This window comes from Saccostrea cucullata, unplaced genomic scaffold, assembly GCF_032062105.1.
Source record: "Saccostrea cucullata isolate Sc308-1 unplaced genomic scaffold, CSIRO_AGI_Scuc_v1 ctg2158, whole genome shotgun sequence".
Lineage (NCBI taxonomy): Eukaryota > Metazoa > Mollusca > Bivalvia > Ostreida > Ostreidae > Saccostrea > Saccostrea cuccullata.
Genome location: NW_026938387.1, coordinates 85,262 through 99,357, shown reverse-complemented (window position 1 = coordinate 99,357; position 14,096 = coordinate 85,262).

Here is a 14,096-nt window from a genome sequence, read left to right as displayed (position 1 = left end):
ATTACGTGAAATCAGGTGAGACGAGGAAGATGGTACTCAACTCGATGAGTTGAAGCAAAGGTTACAGGGGCGAGAAGAGACAATTCAACTACTGGAACGGGAAAGAGATGAACAGCGCCATCGAATGGAGGAAAGCCAACAACGAGATCGATTGCCATTAGAGGACAGAGAAGACGAAAGAGACAGCAACTACGACGTCTTCAAACCTACCACAGGATGTCCTTGCGGGAGATCCCAGTGCCAAACAACCATGCTGTCGCTCCATAAATTAAACTGGACAAGTTTGATGGAAAATCATCAATTGCCCAGTGGTGGCTTAAGTTTATGTCTTTTATTTCGTTGCAAAAACTATCAAAATCATTAGCCATTGCCACTTTTCCCTTTTACTTAATGGGGGCTGCAGAAAGGTGGTATTTTTCTTTAGATGCATCCATAAAATGTTCTTTAGACTCTATCCGACAGGCCATCCACAACCCTGTTGCGCCATCATCCTGCCACAACCTACAGCTGATGGACGCCAAGCAGAATTTTGTATTAAATAATTGTAAGTATCATAAATTGAAAGCATTCATCAAAGTATATTTTTCTAATTGGTATGACTTTATATTAATTACATTTCTGGAGAAAAAAAACTTTACAACATAGGAGGGGGGAAATGTCTCGAGTGTAATCTTCACTTTTAATGTTAACAAGACAAATATTTAACTTGTTAAAATAATTTTAAATGGTTTGAATATATCCCTTAATAACACATTTGATTAAGTAAAATTTCTTTTTATCATTCCTGTTGCAGTGTACCATCTAAAACTAGCTACTTGTTTATTAAAATAAAAACTTTGGAGATAAAATAAACAATTGCTGGTCTGAATGGGGATTTTCATCATACTATGTCTGTTTTAGCAACTAAAAAGAACAGGTAATATTGAATGCTGTACATGTTTTACAGGTGTACATAAAAGAACAAGGTTTTAGGTACTCTGAAATATGTACTTTTTTCTCTGTTATCTTCGGGACTCGAAGAAATGTTAACACACTATTTACAGATACTGTAGATAAAGTATGACTGGCTGACAAAAAATCCCTATATATATTAAAATTAACCAATGACATTCTGTTTAAATGCTTAATTTCATTACTCTGAAATGTGTTCAATTATTTTTTTCATGACAAGGGATTTGTGTTTGTAAAATAGATGTTATAGCTTTTTATAGATCACCAGCAACCTCAACCGTCAGAATACCCTTTATTTCTTTTTTCATTATGAAGATTTCAGATTTGAATATATTGTATTGTATGAATAATATACAAATGGTATGAACACAAGTTCTAACAACTTACTAGGTTCTCACCATGAAATGTTACAACTGTCAATGTCTACACATAGGAAGAAAAAGGATAGAAAATATTGATATACAATCGTGTTTGTTTAGAAAAACAAGCATTCTGAGAGTATTGCATAAGCAATACATGTCCCCTACCGGGTTCCCCTCTTTCTTCAGGATGTCATTTTATAATAAGCAAAAGTCATGTCCAAGGTAAAACTGAAAGATTTTCAAGTTGTAAATGCCTTAAAACTAATAAAATAATCCACATTAAGACGAAAATTTAACTCATTTCTCCACCGTCTTTTCCTCGCTTCACATTTTTGTCGATAATCGGAAGTTAGCGCAGTTCGAACCCGATCTTAATTTAGCAATTATGAAAAATATTCAAAATGCCATAATTCTGTCAAAAATCAATGAAGTGAAGCGAAATTTAATCTTGATCTGTAACTCGATAAGATACACTCACATACCAAAATTCAGCTCAATATCTGCAAGCGTTTAGAAAATAAGGGCGGAAAACCAAGTGGGGCAGACTGACGGGGACAGACAAACGTACAGACAGACAGACAGACGAACGGACGTAGAGGAAACCTATAGTCCCCCCCCCCGGTTTCACCGGTAGGGGACTAATAAAGGAGATGGGTGGATAAGGCGGACGAAGTGCCTACAGTGCGACATATAAGAAGTGAAAATTTTAATCTCAATTATATCCAAATTTTATTTGATATTTCATCTAATATTAAAGTATACTTAATGTTTTATCTCTACAATTTACAAAAATCTCACCAAGACTGAAAATATTTGCCCACGAAAAAGCATACACACACTAAAAAGAACAAAATCGATCATTTTCTCATTCTTTTATAAAATTTTCAATATGAGTGGGTCTTTTCTCTATTTTTTTGAAAGATAATCGTAAAAGTTTGCAATACAATAAATATGTTTTGGTTTACAAAAACATTGAGCGAGGACCTACTATACCTTAAAAGTAAACTTTTCTGACTTGGTTGACGAAACTATGTACAACAGTTTAAGAGGAGTGGTGCTGACAAACTGTTCATCTCTATATTCAAAATATGGCCAAAAAGTCTAAGTTGGAAAATGTGGAAATTCCCAGAAAAATAAAGGAAACAAAATTTCCTGGTAATATGCACATCTATATATTGTGTCCTAAATATCTGCAAAGTCTAACGAAATTCTGTGCAGCGGTTTATGAGGAGTTGCGCTGACAAACTGTTCATCTCTATATTCAAGGTATGGCCAAATGCCTAAGTTAAAAGTGCGGAAATTCCTATAAAAAATAATGGAATCGGAATTTCCTGGTAATATGCACATCTACACATTGTGTCCTAAATATCTGCAAAGTTTGACGAAATTCTGTGCAGCGGTTTATGAAGAGTTGCGCTGACAAACTGTTCATCTCTATATTCAAGATATGGCCAAATGCCTAAGTTAAAAGTGCGGAAATTCGTAATAAAAATAATGGAATCGGAATTTCCTGGTAATATGCACATCTACACATTGTGTCCTAAATATCTGCAACGTTTGACGAAATTCTGTTCAGCGGTTTATGAGGAGTTGCGCTGACAAACTGTTCATCTCTATATTCAAGGTATGGCATAAAAGTCTAAGTTGGAAAGTGTGGAAATTCCCAGAAAAATAAAGGAATTGAAATTTCCTGGTAATATGCACATTTAATATTGTGTCCTAAATATCTGCAAAGTTTGACGAAATTCTGTGCAGCCGTTTATGAGAAGTTGCGCTGACAAACTGTTCATCTCTATATGCAAGGTATGGCCAAATGCCTAAGTTAAAAGTGCGGAAATTCCCGGAAAAAATAATGGAATCGGAATTTCCTGGTAATATGCACATCTACACATTGTGTCCTAAATATCTGCAACGTTTGACGAAATTCTGTTCAGCGGTTTATGAGGAGTTGCGCTGACAAAAAAAGAGGACTGACTGACTGACTGACCGACTGACTGACGGACCAGTCAAAAACATTATACCTCCCGCAACTAGTTGCGTGGGGTATAATAACACCAAAACATTTTAAGAACCATCAACATGAAGCTTGAAATAAAATAAAGGCATGAAGCAAATATCATTCAATGCACCTTAATTAAGTTTTTTAAGTCTTATATAGGGCATTGTAGAAAGTTAATATTTTTAGTTTTAATGGAATAAGATTTCCATGAATCTAGATATCAATGTCATTGGCACAATGTAAGATTAGGACTTGACTATATCCTAAATGTATATTAATTGAAAAAACGAATACCATACAAGTATAGTAAAAATCATTTAATTGAGAATTAAACTTCTTTACAGTCAAGTGACTGAATATCAGTTTCCATTTAATGTTTGTACATTTTAGATACTTCAGCAGACTGTTTGTAATGAAAATAGAGAAGACCAGACACCAAAAGAACACTGGGGATTCCAAACCCCTTGAGGATACTGCCAGGGATGCCTCTTCAGCCCTACCAGTGGTATTGGGCCATCTAAACTCTGTGACAGCTGCTGACGTGAACAAGGAGGTAGAGAACCTGCGGCCTATACTACAGATCGACATCAGGATCCTGGAAGGCATTGCCATGCCAAAGGCCATAGCAAGGATGGTATGATTTGTTATAATAATTATCATTTATTGCAAGTAAATGGAAAACTAAATATGGATATATAAACTTAAATCATTTCTACTATCCTCCTTTCCTTATTCATATAAAATTTGTCTTTAAATAATTGTTTTAGTTCCTGAATGCTGCTCAACAGTACGATCTGTTGAGGACTGGCATCAACTACATCAAGGAGGTCCTCATCCCATATTACCAACCTGCGCAGAGGTGAACAGGGCAGAAACCAGGACATTGGGGGATTCTGCATTCTCAACGATGTTGGAAGTGTGCAACTCCCAGGTATATGTTTGACAAAATATTTGTAAAAAGCTACAGAAAAATGTTTTTATAGAATAGAATATCCCCTTATATTAAGAATAGCTTTTTTTCAATGACAGAGAACACAAGAAAAGTACTTTGTTAAAGAGGGCGAAGAAAACAGTGAACTTTATTCTCAGGTTTAATGCTTTCTATGACAGGAATTTTTTGGGTTTTTTTTTGTGTCATTCTACACTTTAATCACTTTTTAGCATGAAGATCAGGTGACGACAATAGTGGGTGACCATGTGGCAGTGAGGGCAGACCAGATAAAGCAGAAACTGTGAGGGAGGTCAAGCTTGGGGGGGGAACCAACCACAGTGTCAGGTTGAACGGGCGATAATTATTAATATTTATTTAAAACCTTGGCATGGTGCGGCATTGTAGTTTGGCACATGAGTACTATTGTCATAAACGTTAATTGCTTGGCGCAGACCATCGGGCTTTGGAGTCCTACGTATGTATCTTAAATGTTAAAATAATAAAGCGTCAAATTAAATATAATTTAAAAAAAATCTTTTAAACATTAATTTTGACTTTAAAAAATGTTAAGGTTATATTATTTTAAAAAAAAAAGAATCAGGAAAAGGCAAGACCCTTTAAAGATTTTGAGGACGAATGGGTGGCATTAGGAGAGGAACTCTGTACTATTGCATATCAACCAGGGTACGTTGAATGCTAAGAAAAATGAGTATAAATTCTTTAAAAAATAGTACAAAAATAAAATTACAATATTTATAAATAAGAGATATATTACTATTTGAAATAAGTTAAATGTATTTGCTACATAATACATATAAGAAAACCCCACTTTTTAAATATAAAACCTAACATTGACATTGATATAGAAATTCTCCTAAAGAAGAAAACACCCAGATTCCTACATTTTAAATCAAAGATGTTTTATTTTTATGAATTTGTTTGACAATTATTTAATATGTGTTAACACGTAATTGTTTATATGTTATACCATATACAAACATTTCGTTTTGAGACTCGCAACATGTATTACCTAAAATTTCAACTAGGTCTTGACGTAGCATTTTGAGTTTGTAAATATTAAGGTTGTATCAATATATCGATATTCAAGAAAAATATCGTATCGAAAGGTAACTTCCAATACGTATCGGACAGACATTTTTTTCTTCAAATTCTGTTTAAAAGATGGTAATTTCAATCACCAAAGATCCTATTTTACTCTTTTGAATTAAAACCTTCAATAATTATGTAATTTCTAAAGAAATAACACAGTTTTTATAATTACAAAATAAGAGAATTTTTCTTTTGAACATGTTGAATTTACTGTCCTCAAAAGTTTTAATTGAAGTAATATTCTTAAAGACAATGAGACAAGAACTTAAAAATACGTAATAAAACAATTAATTGTTATGAAATGTATGCATTAAAATGATTTAGAAGCCTTTTCTGATGGACTTGTTTCAGAATCCAATATATCGCATATCGCTTTAGAAAATATTGTATCGTATCGTATCGAAATTTTTGGCTCAATACACAGCCCTAGTAAATATTTGATTTATCTGCAGAAAACTAAAGCAACAAAAGAGAACGGATGACGATCAACAAAAGAGAAGGGATGACGATACCATAATCACCAACTAAAGGTAACATATAGCTATTTGTGTATGTGTATGCGTGTGTTTTCATTTTTACAATTATTTTTCTTTAATTTTTATTGATATACTATGGTACATAGTATACATATAATACAAGTGAAATAAATTTCCAGCTTTTGAATTTGGCATATAAATAATAGCTGTTATTACTTTATTTAAATTTTGAAAGAAACTAGTGCTAATTGTAACGGGAACCGTTACAGATGTTCCCCAAACGCTCCCCAACTTCATTTTGGTGCCTCATTCCCTCTAAGCTTCATAAAAAAAAAAACTAAACCCTATGCATCTGAAACTTAAACAACGTTTTTCCTAAAGTATACCAAGTATAAACAAAATTTTTACATTGCACGTGCGCACACTTGCATGCATATGCGGAATGACCATATAATTGTATCTACACTATTAATTTATTATAATGTACTTAACATCTCGGCATTTAATCAAAAAGTATTCGAAAATACGCTAAATCAAGTGCGTTTGTAATTATACGTATTGCACGTGCACGCACGTGCATGCATGTGCATGATGACCATACCCTCTTGTAGGGGTCCATTAAGACTATCTATGTTCTAAATCCCATCCTGTTTGGCTGAAAACAAAGGGAGTTATAGGCATTTAAAGTTTTAGCCAATCAGATTGCAGCGCACGTGCATGCGCGTGATTTCATTATTTTATATCATATCGTAGGATATCTTAATCCATGACTATATTTTAAATTTCAAAGTTTTTCGTCAAAAAACGTATAAGATATTGAAATTTTTGTTTCAGCCAATCAGAGCGAAGCGCACGTGCATGCGCGTGATTTCATGATAATTTGACCATGTCCTCTTGTCTATAATACTAATATATTCTTATATTCTGAGTTTTAACAAATTTCATCCGGAAATAGAAAAATTACGGCTTTATCAATTGTATTGGGCATTTTACATGTTGCACGTGCACGCTCTTGCAAGCACGTGCGCGCAAAATAACCTTGATTCCGCAAATCTACATAACATGTCTACTTACCCTAAAAAGATTTTACTTACATCAGATGAACAGTTTACAAGATCATTCGCGGACAAATAAGTACCCAGGAAGAAGAAAAATAATAATAAGAAACAGAGTAAAAACAATATGTTCCCCAACTTCGTTTGGGGAACATAATTAGTAGTTATCTTTCCGTTTTTCTTTTGGTGTTCAGTTTTTCTTTGGTGTTCAGAAAAAGGGACTCTCTAAGATTTAAAAACTGGAGGAGAGGATAGGAGAAGACGGAACTCCCGGGTGTTGGTCCTCAGAGGGACTAAAGGCAGTAGCGACAATTGCCCGGTACTCGCCCCAGTCGCAGGAATGCAGCACCGCCGCGACAAGTACCGGATACTCGCCCCAGTCACAGGAATTCAACACCACCGCGGCAATGGGCGGTTACTTGACCCAATCACCCGGGCAGTCTAACACCACACCTGTGGCCAGTTTGGATTTCTTAAAACGTGTAGTCGGTGGTGCCTTCCCCCTTCATATGGAATTGGATGCCCTAAGCGAGTTGGTCGACAGCATGAAAGTCGACCAGTTGCAGATATCCATGCTGATTGATTATGTTTAAGATTTTATGAAGAGTTATAAATTTTAATTTTAAATTGATTATACCTTTTTTTTTCTTGAGAAAGACTATCATTGTGTATCATAGTGTACCATTGTGAACAATCCCAAGAAAGTTAACTCTGGCAAACTTTGTATGAAATATATACATGTAAGGGATACTTTACTTTCGATAATTCAAAGGGATTGGATTCCCTAGTGAGTTGGTCGACTTTTTGAGAGTCCTCTTGTAGTAAATTCTAAGTTAAACTGATTATCCCTATAGATTGTATTGTATACTGTTTAACGTCCCTCTCCCGGTGAAGGGCTGCAAATTTAGGCCTATGCTCGGCACTTACGGCCTTTGAACGGATCTTTATCGTGTCACACCTGCTGTGACACGGGGCCTCGGTTTATACGGTCTCATCCGAAGAACCGCCCCATTTAGTCGCCTTTTACGACAAGCAAGAGTTACTGAGGACCTATTCTAACCCGGATCCCGACGGAGATATTTTGTGTATTATATGAAAATGAATGAGTTAGTTGACAGCATGAGAGTCGACCTGTTTCAGACATCCATGCTGCTTGATTATGTTAAACATTTTTAAAGAGTTATAAATTTTAATTTCAATTGATTATACCTCTATCATTTGTTTGTATTTTATTAAAAAGAACTATCATTGCATAAATTGTGCATCATTGCGATTTTTTAAAGAGCAATAAATTTTTATTGCTCTTGATTATACCTTTATGTTTTGTTTGTATTTTATTGAAAAAGACTACCATTGTGTATCATTGTGAACTAGCTATTGTTTTAAATTTGTGATACAAGTATCTTTGAAACGCAATTAATATAAATCGGAGAAACCTACGTTGTCCTCTGATTTTACCAATTATTGATTTCTAACAAAAATGTTTATTTCGTATAATACCTTGAGGTTTTACCGTTAACGCCCATAATGTAGAAAGTCATAGTGGCTGTTATCAGCTTAAATATGGAACGTCATATATATTTTTGGTGTAACCGTTAACGCCCATAATATAGAAAGTAACATTGGTTGTTATCAGCTGAAATATAGGCCGTCATTATATACTTTAACGTTTTTGTGACGTCAGTGACTGTGTACTCATCCATTGAATGTGTACTCAACCCTTGACTATGACCTCAATTATGACATATGTGGGTGGGGTCTGGAAAACCCCATGACGTCAACTATGACGTTATCTTGACTGTATACTGACTGTGTACTGTCCCCCTTCCTACTTTCAAATGTTCATTCGCCAGAAAGTGGACTTCGTAAAATATGGGAGCTACTACAAGAAAGATATGGTCCTCTTGGAATGGTTGAAGCAGCACTTAAGAAAACATTAGACAACTTTCCAAAACTTACTACAAAAGACATGAACAAGTTGTATGATTTGTTAGACATTCTGTCTGAATTGGAATCTACCAAATGTGATGAACACTATTTTAATTCACTGTCGTACTTTGACACGTCAACAGGAATCATTCCAATTAACATCAAACTACCCTACGCTCTGCAAAAAAAGTGGACAAATCGCAAGAAACAGTATGGTGTGACATTCCCACCATTAACATTTTTTAATTGACTTTGTTAGATATACGAGTCAAACGAAGAATGACCCGGCATTCATTTATAAAAGTTCACGAACATCAGCAAGTTCAATACCAAGGAGGGAAAATAAGACAGACTTCATTGTAAATCGTGAGGCTTTTGTACTGCATGCAACGATGAAACGTTGTCCAATTCATAAAACTGAACATAAATTACTGAGTTGCAGACAGTTTCTAAGCAGAACACATAGCATGTCACATTCCTGAACTAGACTCTAAAGCAAAAATATTGCTTCTTATCGGCCGTGATTTAATTGTTGCACACCATGTCCATGACCAAAGAATTAGCCATGATGCTCTACACGCCTAGAAGGTGAGTCTCGATTGGACGATCATTGTCGAGACATGCTTAAACAAGGCACACTTACCTGCAAATGTTTCAGTGACCAAACATACCTGCATGACACTGGTAGGTCTTCTATACTGCAGCCCTGTAAAAACACACTCACAGTTAAGGATCCTTGCATCGACCAGGAACGGTTTTCCTCGGTGTTCGAGAGAACGCCAAATGATAAGCCAGGACCTTCTCGGGAAGACATTGTTTTCCTCGATATTATGGTAAGTGAGTTCCATCTCAACCAAGTGGGAGAATGGACAGATCCCCTACTTTTTAAGCTTGAACGACCCAGACTCCCAAGCAATTACACTCAAGCAGGGAAGAGAGCAAAAAATCTAGACTCCAATCTCAGGAAGAATCCTACAAAGATGGATCATGCCCTAACTTTCATGGAAGGGATCTTCATTAAAGGACATGCCGAAATAGCCCCATTTTTATATTGTAAGGATGAGTGTTGGTACTTGAAAATATTTGCCATCTATCATCCTTAAAAGCCAGGAAAAATTAGGATGGTCTTCAGACTTCTCAGCATCCTACAATGGAACGATGTTATCATTATGAGCATATTGTGATCTATTATTTATTTTCAGTATTTTACACTTTCATATCTTGTTATAAATAAATAGAAAACTGTTTATTGTTATATTTATTGGACCTGGTAGACAAGAGTAACGTCTGCCCGAGTACATGCGGCAGTGAGGCAGAACATGTAGTGTGCTCGTTGATTTTTATGGTACATCGGGGGACGGATTACAAATTCTCGAAAAAAAATAATATATTTATTATCTTATTATAAGCGTCACTTTCTCCCAAAGAACAAAAATACGTTACAACAGTGGACAGGAGCATTCCATGTTTTTGTAGCAATTAATTGTGAAAAGATTCCTCAGCAGGCAACAAACCTCATGAAATACATGGCTTCAGTCCAGAAGCTAAGCTCTGACATTGGGGAGATAGCTGAATTCTATTATGATGAAGAATTCAGGAAATGGAGGGCAGATAACCTAGACCAGAAGCCTTGTGAAATCATTTGCTCTAAGTTCATTCAATAGCTTTGGAGATTGGATTAAAATAAAAAAATGTTCCAAACGGAGAGAAAAACAATTCGAGCAAAGCAAAACCAACAGCAGCAATTTCGCGTCGAAAACATCAAAAAGCCATGTTTTAGCTTCAATAACAATGCTGGACAGTATATCAAATCAAACTGCGAGTATGCTCCCATATGCAGCAAATGTTTCGGAGATCACAGCAAAAAAGACTGTCGGATTCCAGACAACTACAAGAAACCTGATCACACAAGCCCAAAACAAGCAAATATCCAAACAATACTCAAGAATTAATGCTGTGACTCCCATTTGTGTAAAGACATTGGCAGTTTGGCTCCAAGTTTTTGATCATGACAAAAGAAAATACCTCGTAGATGGTTTCACTCATGGCATCAGAATTTCTTATTATGGAGATAGAAAATTTTTAAAATAAATTTTCGTAATACGCTTTTGGAAAGGCGTTACAGTCGCTGCTCAGTTAAAAACATTTAATATTACTACATTAATTTTACTCATTTAGTAGGTAATTAAGTACAGGATATATATAATATACTGGAAGAACGAGAACCAGGACATAAAATGTGTATGACATCACATGCAAGTCATTGACTCACCATTTTGCTCCTTTGAGAGACGTGCCGTATGAATGTTCATTGTTTAGAACAACTTCACAGGAAGTATATGAAACTATTGAGCAATTTATCACTCGTTTGCGTGAACGATCTGTCTATTGTGACTTTGATGGAGCACAAGATGAGATGATTAGAGACCTAATGAGAAGTTGCGCTGACAATCTGTTTATTTCTTATTCAAGGTATGGCCAAAAATCTAAGTTGAGAAGTGCGAAAGTTCTCGGAAAAAATAACAAATCGGAATTTTCTGGTTACATGTATATGCATATATCTGCAAATTTTGTGCAGGGGTTTATAAGCAGTTGCGATGACAAAACACAGGACTAACGGACTGACTGACACACTGACGGACAGGTCAAAACATTATACCTCACGCAACTTGTTGCGTGAGGTATAATAAAGTTAACACTTTAGCGGTGTAGTGGTTATTCTGGCTGCTGAATCTGTACCGTGGGGTAGCACATAGTCGGAAAATACTGAGTTACTCTTTTGAGCTAATGTTTTTGTTGATATACCTGACTTTAAAGAAATATTATATTACTTCAATATGGAAAAATTTGGCTCTATGAATTTACAATCATGCCCATGGGTCTAAGTACTGCATGCGCCACATTTCAAAGACTCATGGAGATCATATTACACGGTCTTATATGTAATTGGCAAACTTGCATTTATATTTACCTTGATGATATTGCTGTATTTGTTTCTTCTTTTCAGGAACGCCTTAAAAGGATAGCAGAAATGGTATCATCACGAAAAGTTTCTATATCAAGATACCATACTTTAAGTGTGAGCTACAATGTTATTCCAGTATGCAAGTTGGACAATAGGGGATTTCACTTCAAACTTACTTAGTCTCGGCGAGTGTGGATTTCACTACAGACGTAGCAAGCCATCGACAGTAATCACTACGTGTGACAAAAAAAGATCCAGCCACTAGGGGAACATGTGAATCACGACACCAAATAACTTCATGACACTGAATTTGTGGAAGTGAAACTGGAGTCTACATCTAATTAGGAGTCAGACCATTCAAAAGATCAAGCTTGCGACTACTTATAACAGTCTAGCTGTAATACTTAAACATAAAAAAAACTTATAAACAATATGTCATCAGTCAGCGCTAAAATACGTGTTCGATGGAAGATTTTAAGCAGGGACTTCATTGCCTCAAAGCGACCAATCTGTAAAGCATGTAGCCCATCCACAACATCAAATTCCAGTGGCTCTAATGGACAACGCAAGGCATAACGAACTCTTCAAGGAAAAGAAGATCATCACACCAGTTACTGAACCAACCCCATGGGTTAACAACCAAGTCATTGTGGAGAAGCCATTAGTAGGTTTTTCAGCGTTATGAACGATAACTCAATGCTGAAACTTGTTTGGAGCAGGTCCATTGTGTGTAATTGTTTATAAGCAAGTCAGTTCTCGCGTTTCCCAAGAGTTTCTTTGATGTCAGAAGAATCCAGTGGTTTTAAAATTTAGCACTAATGATAAACGTATCTAGCATAGAGTTGTGGACACCGTTGAATTACATACAAGTTTTTTTTTTAATTCAAACAAAAGGCCCATTGGCCTCATCTCTCACCTGAGCATTTCAAAGTTGACGGAAGCATATGCAATACAAGATCACACTGCATTAACTGTAGCAGACAAATTAATGACAGAATTAATTTCTAGGTTAGGTGTTCCAAAACAAATCCACGCTGACCAAGGTCGAGAGTTTGAATCCGTATTATTTTCAAATCTATATTTATTAGGCTTAGCAGGTACGGATCTCTATTTAGATGTTAATAAAATTTCATCTCTCCTATATCAAATTCAGAAAAATAAAAATCCCGAAATAATCGTCCACGTGGACCATTTAAAACCTTACAAAGGAAACCAAACTCCTCGCAATTGTTTTCTTGGAACATGTTTGCTCCCCAGGGGCAGCTTATGTCAGTACTGAAAATATTCCTCAATATAATTTCAATTCCGAAACTGAGGATGCACCTAATGCCTTTTCAGAAATACAAAACCCTCCTTCACCACAAAAACAAAACTCTAGGTTCGGTAAAAAATATAAAGCCAAAACAAATTTATTCACCATAATTTTCTATTTGCTTTTTTTTTTGTAGGATGGACGTTGTAGAGCTGACTGTTGATGAAAGTGATTACAATCTCTGGACGCCGACTTTGTTTATGAGAAGGGTACGTAGATTTAGCCATGTGCCAGATTGTCCTTATACCCTACCCTTCAACAACTACTCAAAGTTAAAGAAACACTGCAAGGACATTCATATTTCCCTTATAACAATACCAGGTCCAGCACAATACCCTGACAAGGTTAGCTTTTAAAAAAAAAAGCTGAGTGTCAGCCACTGGAATACAGAAAGTTTCTTTCTTGTTTTGTACTGGTTTATGATTTGATCTATACATCATGTTGTGTTCCTTAAATGTAATAAATGCCATTGTAAGAAAAGTTAAATTATTGTAATCGTTTCCTTATTTGTAACGTAATGCCACATCAGTCCTACTAAACAGAGTACGCTAGTACGATAGAGTACTTCATATTTTATAAAAATATTTATTTAATTCGGCATCGTGACCATTACGATGATCTCCAATAAATTCTCTTCGGCGCAGACATCAGAGTAAGTTCATCTTATGCATACAAAGCCACCATGGCAACTAAAATCACGTTAAATTCTATAAAAATGATATAGATTATGATGAATAAAAGGAAGGTAGACTTTGTGTTGGATTGTTTTTTTAATATTATTAAATAGCAGTTTTCATTTGTGCATTTTGAGGCAATGCATGAAGGGGAGGGGGAGGCATACTGCATCTGTATTTAATTTAACTTCTAATACTAAGTTTAAGAACCCATTTCAGTGTTTTTAGGGAAGAAAAGAATTGCTTCTAAAAAGTAATGAACGCCACAGAAAACAATTTTAAATGGAAATTCAAAATAAGTATGCAGTACGTATATATAAATGTACACTACA